At 58.4% G+C, this 24,237-nt stretch overlaps 1 protein-coding gene across 3 annotated transcripts in view; it reads right to left on the reverse strand.

Moving 5' to 3' along the window:
- Positions 1 to 24,237, reverse strand: part of JAKMIP1 (janus kinase and microtubule interacting protein 1) — a 65,853-nt gene that overhangs the window by 40,165 nt on the left and 1,451 nt on the right. For 2 of the 3 annotated variants that reach the window (XM_070399584.1, XM_070399601.1), the window contains exon 2: positions 9,823 to 9,973. The exons of the other annotated variant lie outside the window; for it this stretch is intronic. The gene's annotated coding sequence lies outside the window, so the exon portion shown is untranslated. The remainder of the gene's footprint in view (positions 1 to 9,822; positions 9,974 to 24,237) is intronic. 3 annotated transcript variants of the gene reach the window in all.

Genomic DNA, 24,237 nt, shown 5'->3' on the forward strand with positions numbered 1-24,237 from the left:
TAGAAAGGGGGTCCCAGAGGGGTGCAGAGCTCAGATCCGGGACGAGGCAGATGCTGGGGAAGCCCGGAGTCCCTTCTCCCCGCCCAGTGCTTCTGGACCAGGGTCCGAGAACCACGCTCTGCGAGACTAATGTCTCCTCGTGGACACGGCAGTTTCACCTCCTTTTGTATCTGCACTTTCACAGCCTAGAGATGAGATGGGGGGCCTTCGCCTTGAGCTGCAGAGGGGAACGTGAGGCTCGGGGAGCTGACCGGGTCCCCAGGGATTACTGGGTTATCAGGTGGTGAGGTTCCCACCTCGGCTCCCTGCCGCCACCCCACCTGGGATCTTTATACCAGAATTCACAAAATGCTGGTGAAAAAGTGACGTCGGCTCCGAGACAACGAAAGCCCAAATGCCCTCTGATGAGCAGGAAGTCCAGCCCCTCAGGAGGGCCTTCTCTGCCAGGCTTCTGTCTCATTCCACCCACCACGCCGAGGCCCCTCCCCAAAGATGGGAGGGAAACCCTGCCTGTGAGCTTAAAAGTTTCTTCCATTAGCAGACATTTGCATTTAACTGGCCCTTAAAAATCTCTCTCCCCCGCCCCTTGCCAAGTGGCTTTGGTTGGAGTGTCGTGTGCACCAAAGGTTGTGGGTCCAATTCCCTAGGTTGGGGTTCAATCCCTGGCCCCGGTCGGGGTGTGTGCAGGAGGCAACCAATTGATGTTTCTCACTTACATCAAAAAGGTGTGTTTTTTTTTTCTCTCTGTCTCTCCCTCTCTCTATAAAATAAATAAAAACATATCCTGGGAGGAGGATTTTTAAACATCTCTCTCTCTAAGTGCATGCCTTTGGTCTATGCAGTATATTGAAGTCCGAGCCGATCATGCTGATTTATGAAGCCCAGGCTCAGTAATACCTGGGAATTTATTCTGTGGAGAGAGTCCCCACAGGGAAAAAGTCAGATGCCTCCCCGTGAAGGGCAGTTCTATTTGCATTGTTGCTAGCGAGGAAAGGGAAAGGAAATCGCCTGTGGGCCCAACGTCAGGGCGTGGCTGAATAAAAGATGACACCTCAGCCGGCTCAGCCCGGGACAGACCTGAGCCCCAGCCTCGGTGGGGCCTGGAGAGACGGAGTGGCACTCACTGCTCGTCAGTCCACAGCGTGACACTTGGTTTCATGCTGCAGCCATGGTCGCGGCAGAGCTGTGTGCAATCAGGACAAGTAACGAGGAGATGGTGCTGGAGTCTCACTGAGCACGAGCGGAAAGAGCCGAGGGAGGCTCCCCTCCAGGCCAGTGTCGGAGTCAGAAGGAGGGGACTCTGTGGCCGGTTCCCTGGGACCCTGGGCTTTCGGGAGCCCCCTCCACGGGGCTGCTGGAGGAGTGAATGGCTTCCTTAGTGAAGGCCGTGGCGGTTTCTGGCACATAGCGATGCTCAAATCGGCCAGCTTCTCCTTCCTCCTCCTCCTCCTCCTCCTCCTCCTCCCAGCGGGCACCTCTGCCTGACTGGCTGATGGCGAGCACAGCTGGCCCAGGACTTTCCCACGGCTCCATCAGAGGGGGCAGCAGGAGGGGAAGGGGCGATGCCAGGCGACTTCCCAGCGTTCCACCAGGAACGAGGGACTATCTGGGCACCAAGACCTTTTCCCTTCGGCTTCCCACATCTTCCCAAGAACTGGGCCAGGCACTGGGAGAGCCAGCCCTGGAGACAGCCTCCTGCCCACCCAGGGCTCCCTTGCCCTCCACAGTTGCACCAGCAGGTGGCGCTAGGCCGTGCCCTGGAGGCGGGCAGCCAGCAGCTGGCCACCGGGAAGGACTGGGAGACACTAACCCCCAGGGGCCTCAGTTTCCCCGTCTGTGAAATGGAGACCTTTCACTGCTGTGCAGCCCTGGCCAGCCGGTGCTCAGCAAGTGGGAGCTGTCCATGCGGACGGGCAGACACTGGCTTCCTGTGGGTGCGTTTTCCCAAGCGCAGGGACACGGGCTCCGAGGCTGGGGGGCGGCAGGCTGAGCTCAGGACAAGCGGGAGGAGGGAGCCGTGGGAATCTCAGCTGACACCAGGTCTCAGCGGGGCCTGGGCGTTCGTCCCACAGAGGGGGAGCCAGCTGGTGGCAATGTGCTTCTTCCAGCAGAGAGAGGAGAATGCACGCACTGTCTGCCAGACAAACCCCAGCTCGGGGAGCACCCGCGGCCACGTGCCCCTCCTCCCGCCACCCGCTCTGCTGCCGGCCCCACGGGCAGTGCTACGGCCCAATTCCCTCTGGAGCCCTCCCAGTGCCCCTGCCCCTGCCCCCTGCAGCCTGGCCATCTGCCTCCACTTCCTGACTCCCAATGCCAGCTCTCCAAACACCCACTCCCCTCCCCTCCGCCCCACCTCCCATGTCCCACGGGCCTGGGTCTGCCTCTGGGCCTCCCTCTGCCCAGAGGGGCCGGGCTCTCTGCTCCCTGACTCCCAACCCCCCCCCCCCGAAACTTCCACAATCGCCCCCGAGAACCCACGGCACCCTCGGACGGGCTGCCCTGGCCACGCTGGGCTGGCATCGCCCACCGACTTGTTCTGCCCAACCACCCATTCATCCCACTCGGTCACTCATTCGTTCAGCACATCCTTGGCGAGGCTCTACTCTGCCGGACGCCGTTCTCGGCACTGGGGACACAAAATAGAAATCTTCCCACCTGAGCTTCCAGAACATTCTATCGTTAGGGCCAGGACAAGACTGGCTGACTGCTCCTGGACCTCCCTCCCCCCAGGTTCCTGGTGCTGAGCAGGTGCTGGGAGAAGAGCGAGTGAGGGAAGGACACCAGGAGTGACCCCCACGGTGGGCCAGCCCCCGGGACTGCTGCGGGCGGGGGCATGCCCAGAGCCGACGGAAGGCGGGCATATTCCACGTTGAATCCCAGCTGGAGTGCGGTGGCCTGATGGCTGCAGTGCGTCCGTCCGTCCACTACAGACCAAGCGCAGAGTGAAGGCACCTCCTGGTGAGATGCTCGGCCCAGCGATGTACTCACAGCCCGACCTGGCTCGGCCCCCAGGTCTCCGGGGCAGGAGAGCTGCCACTTTGCAGGTGTTTCTTCCGGAGCAAATGCGGAGCCCAGGCCTCGGTGCTGGACTCCACGAAACACCTGCGACCACGTGAGCAGAAGGTTCTGCGAGGTCCTACGCCCCCCCTCCTCCTGGCTTCCTGGGACGCCCCCCCCCCCACCCCGGCTTGGAGAGCACGTGGCATCCGCCCTCAGCAGGCCCAGCCTATGAGTGCCACACCCGCCGCCAGTGGGCGCGGGGCATCTGAGCAGATGGCTCTGTCGGGTCCTCCCTTTATAAGGCGTATTCTTCATGAGAAGTGAAAATATGCAGGTCAAAGAAACACATCGAAGGTTTCAAAAAAGAAGACAGAATTCATTTCCACTCCCGACCCTACACGCGGTGTCCTCACTGCCTTCTCCCACCCCACCCCCCACCCCCGCCTGCCCCCAGGGACAGACCAGCGGCGGCGGGTGGCGGGCGGGCAGCTCTCTGTGGCGCCGCACTGGGCCCTCCCGGGTCTGAAGAATGGCTCTCCCACTTCACAGGGTTTCGGTGAAATGAGTGGGGCGGTCCAAGGCCACCCAGGCTCTGCGGCCAGACCGGACGCTAAGTCACAGCAGATAGAAGACAGAAGAATCATCCGTTTCATCTCCCTTCCAAAGATGCTTAAAATAGGGCAAAGAGATTACCTAGCTTAAAATCCAATATTTACATCTGCTCACAAAGTCCAAGTTACATCAAGTTCCCATCCTACCTTCAGGCCTTTTTCTCCCACCGGCTGTGACCTCTGACCCTCCGCCTCCCCTCCAGCACAGAGAGGCCCTCAGTGGCCACGCGGCTGGCGAGGACCAGGCCTCACATTTGTCATCCGGGCTCCCGAGCCTCCCAGAGCCTCAGTGATGCCGTCGGAGCGGTGCCTCCGCCGCTTGCATCCCCCTCTTGCCAGAAGCACAGCCCCCTCCTCTGAGTCTCCACCTGCCCACACTCCACATCCTCCAAGGCCAGCGTCACTTTCATTCTTTCAAGAAACATGCCACAGCCCTGGCCGATGTGGCTCAGGGGTTAGAGCATCGGCCTACACACCAAAGGGTCCTGGGTTTGACTCCCAGTCAAGGGCATGTACCTTGGTTACAGGTTCCATCCCCAGCTTCCGGTCTCTCACATGATGTTTCTCTCTCTCTCTCTCTCTCACCCCCCCCCCCATCCCCCTCCACCTTCCGCTCTCTCGAATCTGCCGGTAAAGATTAACAAAAACCAAACCACCAGTTCACGGAGCGGCTGAGCTCTGGGAGAGAGACAGGTGTGTGCCCGCCCTGCTCCCCTACAGCACAGGACAGTACGCACCTGAGGGGCAATGAGCACCTTACAGAGCAGCCGGCGCCGGGCTGCGGGTGTTGTTAGCTCGGGGATCGTGTAATTCTTTGAAGCAGGTGCTGTATTCCCCACCCCGCCCCGCCCCACGTTAGAAACGGGAGGCTGTGACCCAGAGGAACGGAGTGGCCTGCCCAGGATCGAGACCAGGAGGTGGCACCGCCCGCCAGCGTCCTATCTGCCCGAACCTTTACTACTGTGCCCTGAACTTCAAAGGCAGAGTCGGCCCCTCGCCCACCTCGGTCCCCAGGGCCCGCCAGGGCCTGACGCAGCAGGGACACGGCCCCGCCTGCTGACCCAGTGCTTTCTGGTCCAGGAATAGAAACGCTGCTCCTCTCGGCTCCAGAGCCACATCTGCAGCCTCAGCGCCTCCCTCCCCAGCTTGATGCAGCCCACGGAGCCGGCCGCCCGGCCCTGGCATCGCCGTCTGTCCGTCTGGCTTCCTCTCTGAAACCCGACAGACTCCCTCTGGGCCCCAGGAAACTGCCCTGCGCTGCTGCTGGGAGGAAGCAACCTCTTTTCAAAGCACCTTTGGAGGTGGGGGTCTCTAAATCAGCCCCCCCCACAGGGCAGGAGGAAGAGGGCAGGTGCGATGTGTCTACATCCCAGGGTTAAGTCCCTCCACTTTAGCAAGGCAGTCGCCGCGCCTCCACGCGGGAGCCCCGGTTCCCTCTGGCCAGCTCTGTAAGAGGGATGTGCACATAGCACACCTACTCGCGGTGCTGCGGGCGGGAGCAGTAACCTGGTGCTGGCGCAGGACAGACAGCACTGAACGCTCGCCGAGGGTGTGATGACCCACGTGGTAACCACTGTGTGCCCAGCACTGGGCCTGACACACTGCACACCACTGAGGGAGAGACGAGGGAGGAGGGAGGGACGATGGAGAGAAAGAGAGAGGGGGAGGAAGGAGAGAAGGAGGTAATGAATCAACCTGGAAGGAAACGGCTAACTAACCAACAGACGGTGCTCTAAATGGGAGCAAATGGCCACATCTGTCCGCGTCCAGATGCTGCGGGCTGGGAACTCATGGACTGAAGCACCGTCTCTCACTCTCGGTCTGAGGTCCTCCTGCCCGGACCTCCCAGGTGCTGGTGAGAATGCAGATGCCTGGGTCCCGCCCAGACCGGAGTGGGCCTGGCAGTCGGAACGTCCTCGCGTAAATGCTCCTGCATAGCCGCGTCTGGGAGCTGCCGCTGGGCCGATGGGCGGCCACGGAAAGTCGGCTCCCAGAGTAGTTCTGTTCACTGCCGGGTCCCCGGGGCCTGGAACGGAGGTGCCTGGCAACAGCAGGTGCTAGAGAGCATCTGGTGATCGAACGAGCCCGTCCATCAACCACCCGTTCCGTCAGCGCATCCGAAGACCCGCCCCGTCTGCGTGCTCTGGGCGAGGGCACAGCGACCATCTCCCACCCCCGTGCCCAGCACAGAGCCAGCCCTTGGGCATGGCCGCCAACAAGGAAGCAGGTGAGCATCCTCCATCACCATCCTGAGTGAAGGCACACATTTCTTCACTTTTAACATTTCTGAACCCACGGTGTGCGTTTCCAGCCTAACCCTGTCTCCATGTGTCCGGCAGTGTTACCTCCCTCTCTCTAGCAGTACAATGGGTCTCGCGATTGATGGCATCCTCCTCAGATTTAATAAAATACGGTAACGAGCCCGGCTGGTGTGGCTCAGTGGTTGAGCGTTGACCTATGAATCAGGAGGTCACAGTTCAATTCCCGGTCAGGGCACATGCCTGCGTTGTGGGCTCAGTCCCCAGTGTGAGGCCTGCAGGAGGCAGCCAATCAGTGATTCTGTCTCATCATTGATGTTTCTCTCTCTCCCTCTCCCTCTCCCTTCCTCTCTGACTTCAATAAAAATATTTTTTTTTTAAAAAATACGGTAACTAACAAAGTTCATCATTCTGATAAAGAAGTTAGAGTCCGATGCCAACACAGCACACAGATAGCTGTGCATTCCCCTTCTCCTGATTGGCAAAGATGAGCCCAGTGCCATCTGCCGCTGCTTTCGGTTCAGCCCCAGCAGGCAGGTCATCCGAGGCTCTGCTGCTGAGATGCAAACCCAGGGTCCAATGCAAATGACTGGCGCTCCCCAGGCTTCACCCGGGAAGCTTCTGACAGCAGCAGCTGGAAGGTTGCTCTACGTCTTCCCTGGAGGCCACAGGCTGGGCTGGAGGGCGGTTCTGGGCCAGACGGGGTGACACCCCAGCCCCATGGCCCCTGAATGTCCACTCTGGCATGTGGTCTGTCCAGGACAGCTGCCGGCTGCTCTGCTCCTTCCCCATGTGGGACCCTGGCCAGGTGACTCTCTGTCTCCATCCCCCGACCTGGTGTACGAGGACGGTAAGAATGAGCCACCTCCCAGGGATGCTGTCAGGACTGTAGACAGATAACGCCCAGCACGCGGTGTGTCCACACGTCCCAGCTTCCCCAGGCGTGTCCCTGCTTCCTGCCAGTGACCACAGCGCAGACCCGAGGCACTGAGACCAGGAACCTCCCAGCGCAGGGATGACAGCGGGGGTGCTGCCCTCCCCACTTCCAGGTGGGAATCTCAGAGAAGGCATCGCAGTGATGAAGACGGGCACTGGGATTGTGGCTGCCCTGGCACAGGGCGTGGCTGGAGGAGGTGGCCTGCGGCTGTCTGTAGGTTAAATAAAGGTTTGGGTTTGCAGCCCCGGGTGGGATTTGATTGAGCAGGAAGAAGGGATGAGGACATCCCAGAGGGCTAGGGTGGAGGGTCATCCCACAGGGTCTTGTGGGATCCTCCAGACAGTAGCTGCCATCCTCAGACAGGAAATCTATCTTCTTCGTTTAGGAAAGAAAATCTGGTTTGACAACTTCAAGCTGGAAGTGTATGTCTCTCTCCTTAGGGATAAAAATCGGGCTGCTCAACAGATCAATGAGACGGAAGAGAAAATCCAAACACCGAGGACGGACACGGGAAGTTCACACCTGGGGGGGGGGGGGCAGCAGCTGACCCACTATGTGCAGAGGCTGACCCACTGTGTGCAGCAGCTGACCCACTGTGTGCAGCAGCTGTCAGAAACCAATGAAACAGGATGCCCACCTTAGATCCTCACAGCAGAACACCTCTCAGGTGGGTTACAACATGAAATAAACAGAGAAACCACCAAACAAGAACATCTCCAAGAACAAACATTAACAGAGACAGAAAGTCCAAGCAGCCACACCAGGCACTCCCGGCAAACCTCCGCAGAGGAAAACATCACAGAGCAAAAGCGTCACCCCACCAGGTGGGAGAAGGTCACTGTAACCTGTCACAGATAAGACTGCTGTAAGCACCACGCCAGCAGAAGCATCAGTATAAGGAGAGAAGAAGCAAGTCCCCAAAAAAGAAACCGCACGTGGCCGTGCACAGCCAAGATGCTCAGCCTCCCTGGTAACCAAGGGAACGCGGACCGGGACGAGGATCCTCGCTCACCCCGTCGGCAGAGATTTTCAACACCCGCTGTTGGCAGGCTCGGGAACTGCTATTCTCGTTTGCTCTCAGTGGGTACAAGCCGGCACAGCCTTTCTGGAATGCCAGTTGGCAACTTCTGTGCCGTTTGTAACCGGGGGTCACTTTTGCTCAATAGCTTCACTTCGAGAGTCTACCCCCAGGGAGTGATCGGACGAGGAGATCACCACACAGACGGAGTGGCCGGGGGCTGGATCGGCAAAGTATGGCACAGCCACGCCTGGGGGGGGGGGGGGGGCGGCGCAAGGGAGACTCGGCACAGCTGCCGTGTGTGAAAAGCGGGCCCCAGTGTGACCCCCACGTCTGGCATCACAGCCCTGATGGAGCTACTTCCACCTTCCGGTGGGCAGGAGGCTGTGTGAACAAAGGGAATTCTTAGAAAGAGAAGGTGCGATGTTCCCACGAGGCCGGGGGAGGAGAGGAGATCGGTGGAGACAGGGAGGGTGGGTTAGGGCCACGAAAGTGGAGAGGGAGGAGGAGGCCACCACGTGCAGCGGGAAACACACTGGCGGGGCTGTCAGGGTCCCCACGTGGCGGGGTCGGGCTGAGTGCCAGCAAGCAGGCGCTTCCCGCCCTCTACACCAGCACGACCAGCCCCTGGGCAAACCTGGAAGGCGACCCCATTTATAACTGAACCCAAAGCAGCTGGGAGTGAGCCGCCGAGTTCAGGAGCGGGCAGCGCAGGGTGCTTCTTCATTAAGGCCACAGAAGAACAACTGAGAACCAGATGGGATAGGTCTCCAGCCCGCATCCCCAAATCTCCCTGCCCTGGACCCCTCCTCATTCCCTCCCTTCCCCTGAACCCCCACCTTTGTCCTGGCTGCCAGAGTGTCACCTTCCTCCGAGGGCTCCTCACCGTCAGCTTTTCATGCCCGGTCATCCCCATGAAAACAAAGCCGACCCCTCCGTCCCAAACACCCCACCTCTGTGCTCAGCTTCTCCTCTGTCGTCTGGACGGCACTTCCCCAGCCTCCGCCAGCCCCCACTCACCTTCCCTGAACTTGTCGGTCTTCCTTCACTTCCCCGGCCCCCCATTCACCGCCCCTGGCCTCCCCTCACCCCCCTGGCCTCCCCTCACCGCCCCTCACCCCCCCCCACCTCCCTTCACCCCCCTGGTCTCCGCCCCCCCACCACTCTCTCTCCCCCCCCTCGCCTCCCTTCACCGCCCGCCCCCCCCCCCCCGGCCTCCCTTCACTGGCCCCCCCGGCCTCCCTTCACTGCCCCCCAGGCCTCCCTTCACCCCCCTGGCCTCCCCTCACCGCCCCCCGGCCTCCCTTCACCTCCCCCCAGCCTCCATTCACCCCCCTGGCCTCCCCTCACCGCCCTTACCTCCACTCCCCTCCACCCCAGCCTCCACGCTACCAGACGGAGCCGGCATTGTGTAGCCTTATTTGACCATGAGGAGGAAGGAGTCAGGATCCTAGACAGATAAAGGCCAGGTCACGCCCATCTTTAAACCCTGAGTGGCTCCAGCCCTGGCCTGTGCTTCCCCCAGTGAACCCCAAAACCCTGGGAGAAGAGGGACAGAGCCCTGACCCAGCCCTCGGTAGCTCATGGCCACCCCATCTGCCCCACATGGGACATTAGTGCCAGGATAGTCGGCCAGTGTACAGGGCCCTGGGGTGGGGTAGCCATGTTCCCCCAAAGTGGCCGTCTGTCCCCAGACACACTGAGGACTCTCCTCCCAGAGGCTAGGAGGAGTGTAAGAACAAGAAGTTCTCTCTTGCCCTAGCTGGTGTGGCTCAGTGGATAGAGTGTGGGCCTGCGGACTGAAAGGTCCCGGGTTCGATTCCAGTCAAGGGCACATGCCTGGGTTGCAGGCTCGATCCCCAGTTGGGGTGTGCAGGAGGCAGCCGATCAATGATTCTCTCTCATCAATGATGTTTCTATCTCTCTCTCCCTCTCCCTTCCTCTCTGAAATCAATAAAAATCTTTTTTTTTTTTAAAAAAAAAAGGAAGTTCTCTTACCTGCCGGGCTCCGCTCATGTGGCCTCCTCACCCAGGACGCCTCCCCTGCCCATCCGTTCGCTCCACAAACACTGCCTGTGCATCTCCCGGGCTCGCAGCTCCAGTGTGGACGGTGACCGGAAACAGCTGCTGCCCTCACGTTACCCAAGATCTGGCGGGGGAGACGGCTCGTAATCAGATGACTGCAATGGAGTGAGGTCAATGTGTAGAGCTCGGGGGCCTTCCTGGAGGAGGTGACCCCCCAAGCTGTGTCTTCAAGGAGAACGAGGAGGCTAACGAAGGGTAAGACACCAAGCCCTACTAACTACCTACTTGTTCTGATGTGTTTCCATGAGCACAGGAAATAGTTAGGAGGCTCCACCTACCACTGGTGACCCTCCAGGGGCTGGAGAAGAAGAGGGGCTATCATTTCTTTATTCTCTCCTCTGTTTGAATAATAACAACTAATACGAATACTACTTCGGCAATTTTAGGAGGCAATAGAACGTCAAGGAAAATGTGAGGGAAGGAGAGAAATAAACACTGGAAGGCAAGTTGGTCCGTAGCAAAGAGTCTAAAACTAATGATTTCTCTACAGAGGGAGGAACGACTTTTACCCAACGCCTCTGCTGTTTCCAAACTGCCCCCGAGAGGCTGCCCAGAGGTGAGTGGGGTGAGCAGTTCTCCCCGCCTTGAGGCGACCGAGAAGTGAGAGGGCCGGAGACCACAGGGCACCTGGGTGGCCGCCCGAGGCCGCCGCCCCACCTGCAGCACCTTTACAAACCTGTCATTGTGCAAAGTTTCAAAGCCACACAAAAGTCCCAAGGGCGGGACAATGACCTCCCCACGCCTTTATCCAGGCTCATAGTCGTCCACCTCCCCACCCCTCCTTACCCCGCTGTGGAGCTGTACTCCTACCCACAGGTCTATTTCTATGAAGCATCCGAGAGCCACTGCAGACATCATGACATCTCCCCCGAAACGCCATGACTTTCATCTCTCAAGACCAAGGCTGTCATGAGAGAAATCACCACGCAATGACCAGAACCGGGAAATGTGGTCACTGACAGTTCATATTCCAGTATCACCGGCTATCGCTAGAACGTCCCTTGTGGCAAAAGGATTCTTTTCCTCGCCCGACCTGAGCGGACTCTGGCACCGATTAAAGAGCAGCTGTGTGCGGGATGCGGCCGAGTCTGTCGGTGGGACCCTGAACCACAAACAAACTTTCCCCGAAGAATCCAGTGGGAAACTGCAGCATAGAGACAGTGAAGAAAAGAAGCATCGGGGGAGAAAGAACGGCTTTTGAACAGTCACAGGGCGGCCAGCTGGAAGGGGCTCTGGGCACGGCTGTGAGGGGCGGAGTCCCCAGCTCATGCCAGCCCTGACCTCTGGCTTCGTGTCTAAAAGACAAGCCACACACCTGACAGTGGGGGCCCCCGTCCTTGGGAGCCGGCAGGCCATGATGCAGAAGAGCGGGGGACCTGGGCTCGCACCTCTCAGCCTAGTCCCTCTGGGTGGGGAGGTCACACAGCCACTGTGGGCCTCAGTTTCCCCACCTGCAGGTCCCTTGGAGCAGTTACGGGTGCTCCTGGCCTCCCTGAAGTCTCTCCAAAAAGGGCTTCTGGGAAGCCCCACACCTGGCCCACACCCTCATCACCGATCTGGTCCCTGGGCACTCCCAGCTAGACCATGAACCCAGCTCCTGCTCAACGCTTGCTAAGACCAGCTTCTTCTGTCACCCCCACCGCCACCACCACCACCATGTGTCCCCCACCGGCCACTTCCTCCCCCTCTGCCCCACCCCATGCAGCCCCACCTGCCCCCTCGTCCACAGCCACCCTGGCCCAGGCCCCTTCATCCTGAGACTCCCACTACTTTTCTGAGGATCAGAAAACAGTAAACTACATTCGCAGACCATCCCTGGCTCCCACTGCCCTCGGGGTGAAAACCGAACTCCTTGCCTGGAGAAGGCCCTTCCCCAGCTGTTCCTCCCCTCCCCCCACCATGGGTCCCTCACTCTCCTCACCAGCCAGGCCAACCGACCCCCATGGGCAAGTGGCGTTCTCTGAGGGTCTGCTGAGGCCATGCGGGCTCAGAGAGGTCGAGGAACAGGCCGGAGGTCACACAGCTCAGGAATGATGGAACCCAGGCACAAGCGGGTGAGTTCTGAAACAGGCCCCCTCATTCCACATAGAAAGTAAGATGTTCCGGCGGCACACGGCTGTCTCGGGCGGGAATGGAAGGGACTAGAACAGCAGTTCAAAGGGCGGTGGGAAGACCATTGAATACTGTCCCCCTTTTTCCTTTTCGCTATACTTTCATTAACTTTGCATAGTTTTCTGTTTACGGTGGGGAAATAATGTCCAGAAATTGGTAGGCGCTAAGTCAGTGGTTCTCAACCTTCCTAATGCCGCGAATCTTTAATACAGTTCCTCATGCTGTGGTGACTCCCAACCACAAAATTATTTTCGTTGCTACTTCATAACTGTAATGTTGCTACTGTTATGAATCGTAATGTAAATATCTGATATGCAGAATGTATTTTCATTGTTACAAATTGAACATAATTAGAGCATAGTGATTAATCACAAAAACAATATGTAATTATATATGTGTTTTCCGATGGTCTTAGGCGACCCCTGTGAAAGGGTCATTCGACCCCCAAAGGGGTTGCGACCCACAGGTTGAGAACCGCTGCACTAAGTGAAGAGTCCAGCAAGCACCTCCCTGTCAGTCCCGCCGACACGCCGTAGAGGTGAGGGAACCTGTGGCCTGACCCGCGGAGGACCCCCCAGGTGGCGGCCGGCACGATTTCCCACCTGCTCCGCCCAGGCAGATGGACGCTGCTGGACCACCTGCCCGCACCTGTGGCTGCTGCCAACCCTCGGCTGTCCGCACCTGGAAAAGGCTCCGGACTCAGGGCTCGGACTTCTGTCCCCAACGAAGGTCACAGCGGCCTCCTGCCACCCTTTCAGGTTATAAAAGCGAGCATGTGTTCATTCAATGATCATGTTGAATCCCATCAAGACCTGTGTCCTCTCCGAACCTCAGTTTCCTCATCCGTGTAAGATAGTAACACTGATTATCCGCATGTCTGTACCCGAAACTCCTCTTAGAGGATGAGATGCCCTGCTCGGTGCACACCATGGTGAGGAGAATTACCACGTCCTGAGGACCAATTCGGTGCCAGATACTCTCCTGGGCGCTGAGGACGCAGCGATGAGCAAGCACAGTGCTGCCTGGCGAGCCTGGAGGTCCAGTGGGAGAGGAAGCACGATAAATCCCTAAAGGGCTTGAACTTGACCTGAAGGGCAGCAGGGAGCCATGGTGAGGTTTATGCCTGGGAGAACAAGGTTAAACACCTGTGCACTTCAGACCAGCTGCTCAGGATCCACACGGAGGGCTACCTGGAGGAGGCCCCCTGGCGGCACAGACAGCGCTCTCTACCTGCCACTCTACCCTCATCTGGCGGGGGATGAAGAGGCCTTGGGTGAGTCACAGGGATATGAACATGGGACAGGGAAGAATTCCTAAAGCTCGAGTGATTGGACATTTTAATCTATTTTCAGTCTCTCCACACATTTACCCAGTTCCCCATCACTCCTACCCACCCACTCAGAACGGGGCAGCGGGGCCAAGGAGATCACGGGCTGGGAGATGACACCGCCCTGCTTGCAGGTGGGGAAACGGAGGCTCTGAGGCTGGCCCACGGCCCCACTGAGCATGCAGAAGACGGGGGTGCGAACCCAGATCTGTCAGGCCCTGGGCTTGCTTCACCGTGTCCCCCAGGAAGCGAACGTCCTGGCAGCGTTGACAGCCTGGTGGCCAGAAAGAGCTGAAGTCTTTCCAAGTGGCAGGCCGGGCACAGCCCTCGTCATGACCTGTGACCCCGAAACCACACAGGGGCCTTGGGGAGGGAGAGGTGTTGGTCGTCAGACGTCAGGCTTCCCACGGGAGAAGCGTTTAGCAAACATCGATGCGAGAAGGAGTGAGCTCCAGACGTGGAAGAGACATCAAGCAAGGCCATCTGCCCCAGCTCCCCGCTGTACAGATGGGACACAGGGCCCAGAGAGGGTGGGTCTAGTCCAACGCACAGGGAGGCAGGAGGTGAGCCAGCCTCCGCACTCCCCGTCCTGCACGCTCTGGCCCTGGCTGCACACTGAGCCGAGTGAAGGTGTATAAGCCACGCCGCCCCCTGCTCCAGGAAGCCCTCCAGGATTGCCAGGTCTCCTGTCCCTGAAGGCCGGGCCTCCCCAAAAATCCTGGACTTCAGTGTCGGGCAGACCCAGGGTGGGGTCCTGGCTCCATCCCTCACTGCCTGTGCGCCCTACATCGGGTCATGTCACCCGAGAACAGCCACAGCAGAATGCCTGCGTTCCTCCCCTCCAATGCCGCTAACCCACATCACTGCCTTCGCAGGGCCGGGAAGCACGGCACCCCGCCCTCCCCGTGAAGCTCCCTCTACCCCAAGGTCAAGTCTGGGCAGAGAGGAGGTCAACCCGGAGCCTCAACCCCGACCCCGTCCTTCCGCTTCGGGTGCAGCTGGGCCTCACTGCCAGCCACTGACCTTTAAAGTGGAGCCTGACTCCTCCCCTTCCGCTTCCTGTCCCCAGCCTCGCCCCGCCCCCTGGCCACGCCACTGCTTCCGGTCCCGACCCGCCCCTGGCCATGCCCATCACCTGCTTCCGGCCCCGCCCCGCCCCCAGGATGGAGACACTCCTGCGAAGGAAGCAAGGAGTGAGGAAGCCGCCCAAGGAGTCATGGACCCAATAGGCCAAGGTCTGGGTTCCAACCCCGTCAGGGCACATACGAGACTCAAGTGGAACAACAAAGGGATGTGTCCCTCCCTCTCGCAAAAGATCGGTAAATAACGAGAGGGCCTGGTTACAAAGCTGGTACTGGGTGACCCCCGTAATTTGTTAAATTGGCATATATGTTCAGGGGGTAACAAAAGAAAAGACCTGATGCTTTCCAAACATGTTTTGCTTTTTTTATGGAATTAAATCTTGTCCAGAGTTCCACAAGAAGGAACAAAGGGCGCACCCCCAAACCTTAGCCTCCTATGAACCCACCATCTCCCTCTCCCCCCAAAGCCCCAGTGTGGGTGGAAAGAGGCAGGCTCTCCCCCTGAGGCTCCAGGAGACACTAACTCTATTAGAAAACTGTGTGACCTCCCAGGCCTCCGGCTCCTCCTCCTGCCTTCTTTGTGGTGGCTGAGAAGCCTAGAGAGGAACCTGAAGAAGCTAGGGGAGGGGGGGGGGGGTTAGGGAGGCACTCCCTAAACTGCACAGCTGAGGGTCAGACTGGATGGAATAGGATGGGAGGGCTGAGCCTGGGGTGGGGGGACGTGCTGGCGGGGCTGCCTGGGGGAGCCTTCCCATCCACAGAACTTCCCGTGGCCTTCCAGAAAGCCTGGTGGGTCCATCAGTGAAACAATGCTGCCAAGTCACAAACCCACAGGAAACCAGGCCTCTTGTTCTCAGACACAGCGCCTCTGCCACAGGTGGCCCTGCCCCTCTGCCAGGCATAGAACGAGTGGCCCAGGGGTGGCCCTGGGTCAGGCTGCACGGGTCCCTCAGGGTATCACTCCAGCCCTGAGGCCCTAAAAGCACCAGCTAAGCTGAGAACTGCTATTTATAAGAACCCAGTCCATGCCAGGCTGTGTGCTTGGCATACCCACCTCAATCCCCCCTCCAAACCTTCTTGTAAAACAGCTTACAGTATTATCCCATTTGACAGATAAGAAAACTGAGGCTCAAGAGGTGAAGTCACTTCCCAGTGTTTGCAGCTTGTAAGTAGCAGAGTCAGGCTCCAACCCGGGTCTGTTTGACTCGAAGGCCACGCCCCAGCTGCCCAAAGAATTGTGTCGGTTTGTTTTCTATCCTCAGGACCCAGCACCATGCCTGGCATGCTCTTAGAAGGCACCCATGAGCATTTATTTTATTTTTTTAAATATATTTTTATTGATTTCAGAGAGGAAGGGAGAGGGAGAGAGAGATAGAAACATCAGTGATGAGAGAGAATCATGGATCGGCTGCCTCCTGCACGCCCACACTGGGGATCAAGCCCACAACCTGGGCCTGTGCCCTGACCGGGAATTGAACCGTGACCTCCTGGTTCATAGGTCGACGCTCAACCAGTGCGCCAGGCCAGCCAGGCCCAAGGGCACTTTCAGGAACGCACAGCCAGGCTCCTCCCTCACACCAGACCATTGCCCTCCAAGAACAGCTGATACTGACCAAAAATTAAATGCCACTGAGCTGGCGCCAGCACCTCCATCAAACAGGAGTTTCATGAAAAGCCCCCAATATCATCAGAAACCACTGACTTCAGTTTCCCCCCAAATACGCTCACAAACACAAACAATTTCTGATAAAAACTGCCACTCATTCAGAACCCACATAGTGAAACTCTCACCAAATAGAGGAAGGAGAGGTGTTTTTATCAACCTCATGAGAACATGAGGAAACTTCCTTTGGAACAGGAGGTGCATGTGAGGTTTCCGTTTTTATTTAGCCTCTCAATACAGTCTCACCGGGTGCTGAGCAGGAGAGAAGCTCTGAGGTGGGGGGAGCGATGGGAACCAATACCTGTGCTGCAAGAAAAATAAAGCACCATAATAAGAAATAAAATAACATAACTAAAAAAGAAACATCTACACTAATAAAAGAGAAACATGCAAATTGATGTCACCCCGCTATGCCCACCAGCCAATCAGCGCAACTGTGCAAATTAACCCAACAAAGATGGCGCAGAGCAAAGACTGAAGGCTCCGGCTGGAGTGAAGACTGAAGACTGAAGACTGAAGAGGCTTGGCTTCTCCGCTGTGGCTGGACCAAAGGCCTGGGTCCCGGGTGCCGGAGGAAAACCGGTGCCAGCAGCCAGGGGAAGGAAGGCCTATTGCGCAAATCTTTGTGCAACGGGCTTCTAGTAAAATATAAAGCCCCATGGCAGCACCCGCCCCCATCAGACAGACTCCAATACAATCCACCAAGCACGCCCCAGCAATAACAGCAGGCCTGCTCGCGCAGCTGCCCCTGTGCCAGGAATTGTTCCAAATTACTGATTATTCCCAAGGCCTGTGGCAGGGGTGTTACTAATACCCCATTTCAGTGTCCCAGCAGGAAGGGGGGCAGGACCTGGACCAAGGTGACCAGCTAGCAAGCAGGGGTGACAGGGTGGACCCGGGGGTCAGGCTCCAGTGTCCACGTTATCTGCTCTGCCACATGGCTTCCAGGTGCCAGGTACCACGCTAGGCCCGAGGACAGAGCCCCAGGAGGGACCGAAGCACGACCTCGCGTGAGGAAAGGCCGAACCACTGCATTTGCTGGGCAACTCAGCCCAGGCGTCCTGCACCCTGGGTGGGTGCTGCCACTCTCCAGGCAGCGAAGGCACCAGGTCTTTACACGCACGAGGACCTGCAGACTCGGGCACTGTGTTCCTCTCTCACAGGGACAGATGTTCAGCTGAGAGCAGGGATGGGACTTGCTCAAGTCCCCGCTGAACTGCAAAGCCTTTGCTCTGATGCGCTGGCCCTTTCTCGACGTGCCAGGGCCCCTTAAGAAGCCCCAGGAAGGGCTGCGGCCATTGTTTCTGTCCCAGCTCTGCAGGAAGGTGTCACATCATCACGCCACCCAGACTCAGCTGCATGACCGGTGACATTCAAGCAAAGAGCGACTTCTCCTGTGGTTTCCACATCCTTTCTACACCCGCCACTCCACGGGGCTTGATGAGCCCAGGCGCTCCCTCCTCCACAGACACCTGCTGGGTGCCCGCTGTGTGCACGGGGCCGGGGGCAGGAGACACAGAGCTCATATGTGTCCTGGCTTCTGTAATGAAAATGACTCCAGAACTGGGGGGGGGGGGGAGGGGTTAGCACGAGCCTGAGACAAATAGGGAGAGACCAGGGGCAGGCCCAGCCCTCCTCCCTGTCCCTCCACGTCAGCCTTTCTGATATTTTTTTTTAAAATATATTTTATTGATTTTTTACAGAGAGGAAGGGAGAGAGACAGAGAGTCAGAAACATCGATGAGAGAGAAACATCGATCAGCCGCCTCCTGCACATCCCCTACTGGGGATGTGCCCGCAACTCAGGTACATGCCCTTGACCGGAATCGAACCCGGGACCTTTCGGTCCGCAGGCCGACGCTCTATCCACTGAGCCAAACCGGTTTTGGCCTTTCTGATATTTTTTGTTGTTAATCCTCACCCGATGATTTTTTAGAGAGAGTGAAAGGGAGGGGGAGAGACCGAGAGAGAGAAACATCGATGTGAGAGTGACACATTGGTTGGTTACCTCCTGTACACGATATAACAGGGGCCAGGGATCGAGCCTGCAATCAAGGAACATGGCCTTGACCAGAATCAGTCCCACACTATCCAGCGAACCCAACTGGCTACGGCTGCTTCCGGACGCCCTTGCTGGAGTCGTCTGTAGATGTCTGTTAGGTCTGCTCGGTGCAGGTGCTGTTCAAGCTTCCCATTTCCTTGTCGCCCTTGTGCCCGGTTGTTCTACCCATTATTGAAAGTGGGGTATTGAAGTACCCAACTGCCATTGTTGAATTACCGATTTCTCGGTCAGTCCCTTCGTGGATCTCGGTGCTCTGTTGTTAGATGCATACAGGTTTACAGAACGTTATAATATGTCTCTCTTTATCTTTTTTATTTTAACTCTATCTCGTCTAACATCAGCCTAGTCACTCCCGCTTTCTTGTGGCTGCTCTTCGATGATGTAACTTTTTCCATCCTTTTGCTTTCCATCTATTTATATCTTTGGATCTAAAGAGGTCTGTCTCCTGTAGGCGGCGTACGGCTAGAGCATTTTTAACCTGTTCTGACAATATCTGCCTTCAGATTGGATTGCACGGTGGAGTCAGGAAGTTAAGACTCATCTGACTCCAAGCAACAGGAGGGTTATTTATTGAGCGCCTACTGCATGCCGGTACACGGTTCCTGCCCACGGGCTTTCATTCTAGCTCACGGGGACAGGGGAGTGACCAAAAACAAGGAAGCAAACCCACTTCAGAAGGAAACAGGGTGCCCAAACGGAGAACACCATGGAGGGGAGGTGGGCTCCACTGGACCGGCGGGAAGACCTCTCCGCGGAGGGGAATTTCAGCTGCGACGTGAAGGATGAAGAAGCTCTGGCCGGGGCAGGGGGACGCATGCCAGACGGCAAGCAGGAGGGTCCAGCATGTTCCAGGAAACTCAGAAGGGCAAGCAGGCTCCCAGCGCGTGCCAGCTGCCTCTCTAGGCCACTCAGCTGGCCCCTGTGCCATCCTCCTGCCTCGAGGCGCTCCCACGCTCCTGGTGGGAAACGAGAAGCCAGCAAACCATTCTGCAGACGTGGAGGGCAAGGCTGGGAGCCGCCGCCCCGGCTGTGAGCGAGCCGTGGGAGGAGCGGGTGGGAGCCCCAGAACCAACCCGGCAGCCGAGGTCCCGGAAAGAGAGTTTTAACACTTGACGTCTTGCTCCAAACACGATGCACACCGACCAGCCAAAAGGTGGGAACAAGCCAAACGGCCATCAACAGAGAAGAAAATGCAGCGCAGCCACACAGTGGAGCACTACGCAGCCACGAAAAGGACTGACGTGCTAAGGGCCGCAGCGTGGGTGAGCCCTGAGGGCATTACGCGGAGCGAAAGCAGCCCGTCACCGAGGCCCACACCGCATGGGGCTGCATTCAGACGAAAGGCCCGAGCAGGGAGCTCCAGAACTGATGGCAGTCGCTTGCCAGGGGCTGAGGGGAGGGGTGCAGAGGCGGCGGTTGCACACCAGAGCGAGTGCACTAAATGCCACTGATGGTCCACTTCCAAATGGGGAACGCTGTGTTGTGCGAATTCCACTCCCATTTTTTAAAAAAGATGATTTCCACAGCAGAGGCAGGCCATAGCCCTGTTCCAACGCCCCCCCCCCCGCCCCCCCGCATCCAGCAAACAGCAGGGGGGGCAGCCTGTAGCAGCAGCGGGTGACGGTGACGTGGGGAGAGAGGAAGGCGGAGGGTCGGTCCAAGTGTAAAGACGTGGAAAGCTACTGGCGCCTCCCAGACACCATCATCCCCGCGGCCAGCCTCTCCTCGCGGACAGCAGGACACCCTCAGTGGCGTGGCCACCCCTCCAGCCCTGAGCGAGGGGCCGGTGGCCGGCCCGGGGCTCCTGCTCAAAATGCAGCCACGGCGAAGGCGCGGGCAGCGGGCCGGCCAGCATGTCCCCTGACCTGGCACGGACAAGGCCATTCCTGCCACAATGGGCAGCCTTGGCAGTCCTGGCACGGCCACTCACAGAACCTCCTTTCATTCCCAAAAGTGGCCCTTCAGCCAAATCCGGGCCACGGGGGAGAGGACAGCGGGGTGCCTGCATCCACCGAGGGGGCCACCCTCTGGGTCCTCCGAGGCCCGGTCCGAGTTTTAGGAAGCAGGTGGGTCCTGAGATGCTTCCAAGACACGGAAAGGCAGAGAGCATGTCGCCCATAACTAGATATTAATCATACATTTAACACAACGCATCTGCAGAAAGGTAAGGGGACGCCACGGGCCACACGGACAGACTGACCTAACGCCGAATAAGGGGGCGCTGCTCCAGCCGTCACCTCTACCCCTTATGCCACCCTCACAGGCAGGCGGGCACGGGGTGAACCCCAGTTCACAGAAAGGACACTGAGCTGTGGAGGGGTGCGAGGTGCAGACCCTTTGGCCACGATCTGAGGTGGTAAATGGCAGAGGCCACATTCCAACCCACGGCGCCACCCAAGCCCCTGGGCTGCACTGCGGGTGGGCGCCGGCGTCTGCTTTTCCCACAAAACTCCCTCAAGGCAGCTGCGGGCACGGCCACCAGCGTGAGTGCCAGTCCCGGTGCCGGAGAAGGCCTGGAGGTGGAGGTGGTGATGGCTGTGCAGCAGTGCGAGCACACGTAACGCCACTGACCTGGACACATACACGTGGGGAATAGGTCGCCCATAACGACAGATCGGTATACACTTAACACGAGGTATTTTAAGAAAGGGTCGCGACCCAGGCCATTAAGGAATTGTCACCACATTTTTTGGAATAGATACCATACAGTCCACGTTCTCTGAACAGGTAAGATTCCATTAGAAGCTAATAACATATATAAATCCCTCCCCGCCACCCCGAAGAAGTAATACAAGGCTCCTTGGATTCAAATCCCTGCTCCCCACCTGCCAGCTCTGTGACCGTGGACCGGTGTCAGGGCCTCTCTGTGCCCATCTGTGAAATGGGAGCACGGGGCCCCTCCTCTGGGCTTGTGCCCAGGACTGAATGAACTCAAATCCAGGACAGACAGACAGACCAGGCGGCAGCCAGACAGTAAATGCTCCTGGCTTCCCAGGTGTCTGCCTCCACTGCCCGAGCTGCCCACACAACGCAAAAGCAGCCACAGACAGCAGGTACAGGGATGGACGGGGCTGGGTGCCAATCAAACTTTATTTACAAAAACAGGCGGCGGGCGGATGGGCTTGCCAAGCCCTGGCATGCACCTTGGCACTTGGTAAGCGCTTGGCAAGGGGCAACTGTTATAATTAAGGAAAACGGCATGTATCTCACTTCATGGCCCACGAGGGGACAATACCTCTCGTTACGGAGCTGCACGTACATACGAACACCAAAGGCAAGAGCGAGTCGCTGTCCCCGCCGGAGAGCTGTCCACGGGCCGGCAAAGGCAGGAGCAAAGAAAACGTGGTCTGAAGCCTTCAGAGCCAGAGAGACAACACCCAGGCCCCCTGCTGGCTGCCACCAGCTCCTTTTCTGAGTCTTGAATGACAGCAACACCCGTGGCCACCGGAGGTGACCGGCTTCTCTTACCAGCACCGAGGAGGCTCCTCCCCTGAGCTCAGACCCGCCTGGAGGGAGGCCACCAGAAGGCCATCTTCCCCTGCAGGGTCCAAGACTGGTGAGTTCCACGCCCCCTCCACGGCCACACCAGCCCCAGCTCGTCAGGTGCTCACAGAAGCCTCACCCCAGGCCGTGCTGTTCAGCCCAAAGGGAACAATTCTCAGCAAACGGGGCAGTTTAAGCAACGCCAGCTACTTCCCTTAGTGACCATCACAGAAAAAGGAACTGGGCACAGAGGGGTGAAGTGACCCGCCCCAGGTCACACAGCCAGCGGGGTCTGAGCTGGTCCTCCGCGCAGCTCCTCTGGCCCAGCCCTGTTCCTTTACTGCTCAGCTCCCCTCGCTGCGGGCCACGGCTCATGGGCATGGGTTCCGCTAAGAGTTCCTAGGGGCTGGGTGGGAGTTCCTGGGACCTCCACACCCCAAACACGGAGCAGGAAAGAAGTGCAGATGAACGAGGAATCGGAGGAACTGCTCCGGGGCCGGCAGGCAGCCTCCCCTCAGTGGACCCTGGGTTCAGGATCTCGCAGGCCGCGCAGCACCTTCCGCACCCACAGGAGCCCTCACACCAGCCGCCGCCCTCCATCTTTCACTCCTGGGATACTCCGCTCATTGGTGTTAGCTAGGCAAGGACCAGGGCCTAGAACGGGGACGTTTGCGCTGACAACGCTAAAGGAGTCTTTTTAAATCGTTTGTCACACACTCCCTCATCGTGGCCACTTAGTAAGCACCTCCTGTGCCCAGAGACCACACCTCTGGTCCCCACACCGCCCACCATCCTCATCTGTGCAAGAAAAGAAGGCTCAGAGAGGTCATCCTCTTGCCCAGCAACACACAGCCATGAGGTACAGGACTCAGCTGAGCCAACCACCACAGGGGAGTGACTGAGATCCAGGGGACACTGCAGTCATCCCCAGGGCAGCACCCCATTTTATGTTATTTTTTTTAAATGTTTTTATTGGCTTAAGAGAGGAAGGGAGAGGGAGAGAGAGATGAGAGAGAATCACTGATGGGCTACCTCCTGCACGCCCCCTACTGGGGATCAAGTCTGAAACCGGGCATGTGCCCTTGACCAGAATCAAACCCGGGTCCCAGACCCTTCAGTCCCCAGGCTGACACTCTATCCACGGAGACAAATGGCCAGGGTGAGGCACCCATTTTAGGTAGAAGACTCAGGAGGGAAGCGCCTGCCCAGTCAGAGCTGAGTGAGGGGCCAGCGGGAACGGGAAGCCGGGCAATCTGGCCCCCCACCACCCACCCACCCCCGCCTGAGCCGACAGGGAGGCAGGTTCCAGACCTCAAGGAGTTAAACAAATAGCCAGCAAGCGTCACTGCTGGCTCACGCTTTCCTCACAAGCTGTTTCTTCTGCCACTTCTCCCCTGGCCCGGCCCAACCCACCCAGTGCCCCAGAGAGCGGGCCTCCAGCCAGCCTCCACCTAGGAAGCCTGCTCCGCAGACCAGGGGCAGCCCCTCCGGCTCTGTGTGTGTCTCTAGGCTCTGGCAGAGAGTGCCCTAGTGACTACCTCTCCGGAAGATGGAGCCTCCAGCAAAGCCCATCATCTCTCAGACCTCACTGTGCCCCAGCCTCCAGGGGGCAAGGTCTGCTGAAGGAAAAGGGACATAAATAGTCTACCGTGTAGGGGAATCAAGTCCTGAGAGAGCACAGATGAGAGAACCACACACTCTGTTTGGCAGAGTCGGGAGACACCATGAAGGAGTAACATGCAGTAGGGCCTTCTCGTATGAATAGGAGTTCTCCAGACGAGCAAGGCAGGGGAACATTTCCGGGGAAAACCTATGTGTGAGGATGTGTCTAGGGAACACAGAGGCGGGACACAGAGGCACACGTGTGGCTGGGACAGTGTGGCAAGGAGGGCAGAACTGGGCCGGGAAAGCAGGATGTGAGGAACCTGTGCGGTCCTGGGGCAGTGGGAGCCATGGATGGTGGTGAAGGAGGAAAATGGCAATGATCTCATTAGTTGAGCCCACACTCTGCCCCTCTGAGGGGCCTCTGGATGGGAAAAGACTCAAGGTGAGCGTTACCCCTGACGCGGAGCAGCCGTGTTCAGCATTACAGACCACATGTGTGAGTTGCAACGACAAAACTTTGCAATCATCCATCCGCCTCCACTGAGTGATGCCAGTGTCCTCAGAGCAGCAGGTCTCCCGGGAACGGACAATGCCCACCTGGGCAAGCATCCGGATGGGGCATCTGACCACCCCACCCCTTCCCCAATCTGCCCCCTCCTTATCCATGGAGCTCATGAAAATGCCACACACCTGCCCAGTTCCTGGAGGAGAAGCCAGCTCCTCCCCCAGCCTCCCCCACACAGTGGGTCACACTGAGTTAGGGGCAAGCCACGCCCTCACCCCCCTACCCCCACCCCCCCCCCCGCCTGTGTGAGGGGCTGAGGTTGTCCCAGCCGCACCCCCCTCACCCGCCCCCCCCACTTCCTATCTGGCCAGGTAGGCAGAGCCCAGCAGAGGGGACAGCAGTTCTGGCACACAGGGAAGCTCAGGAGGGGCAAGGGCTTCGGACCCCGGTCCAAAAGGAGCCGGCTAGCTGAAGGAAGGGCCTTCGGGGA

Source organism: Myotis yumanensis, unplaced genomic scaffold (genome assembly GCF_028538775.1).
Source record: "Myotis yumanensis isolate MYYU_CA2020_CCGP unplaced genomic scaffold, mMyoYum1.0.hap1 SCAF_1, whole genome shotgun sequence".
NCBI lineage: Eukaryota > Metazoa > Chordata > Mammalia > Chiroptera > Vespertilionidae > Myotis > Myotis yumanensis.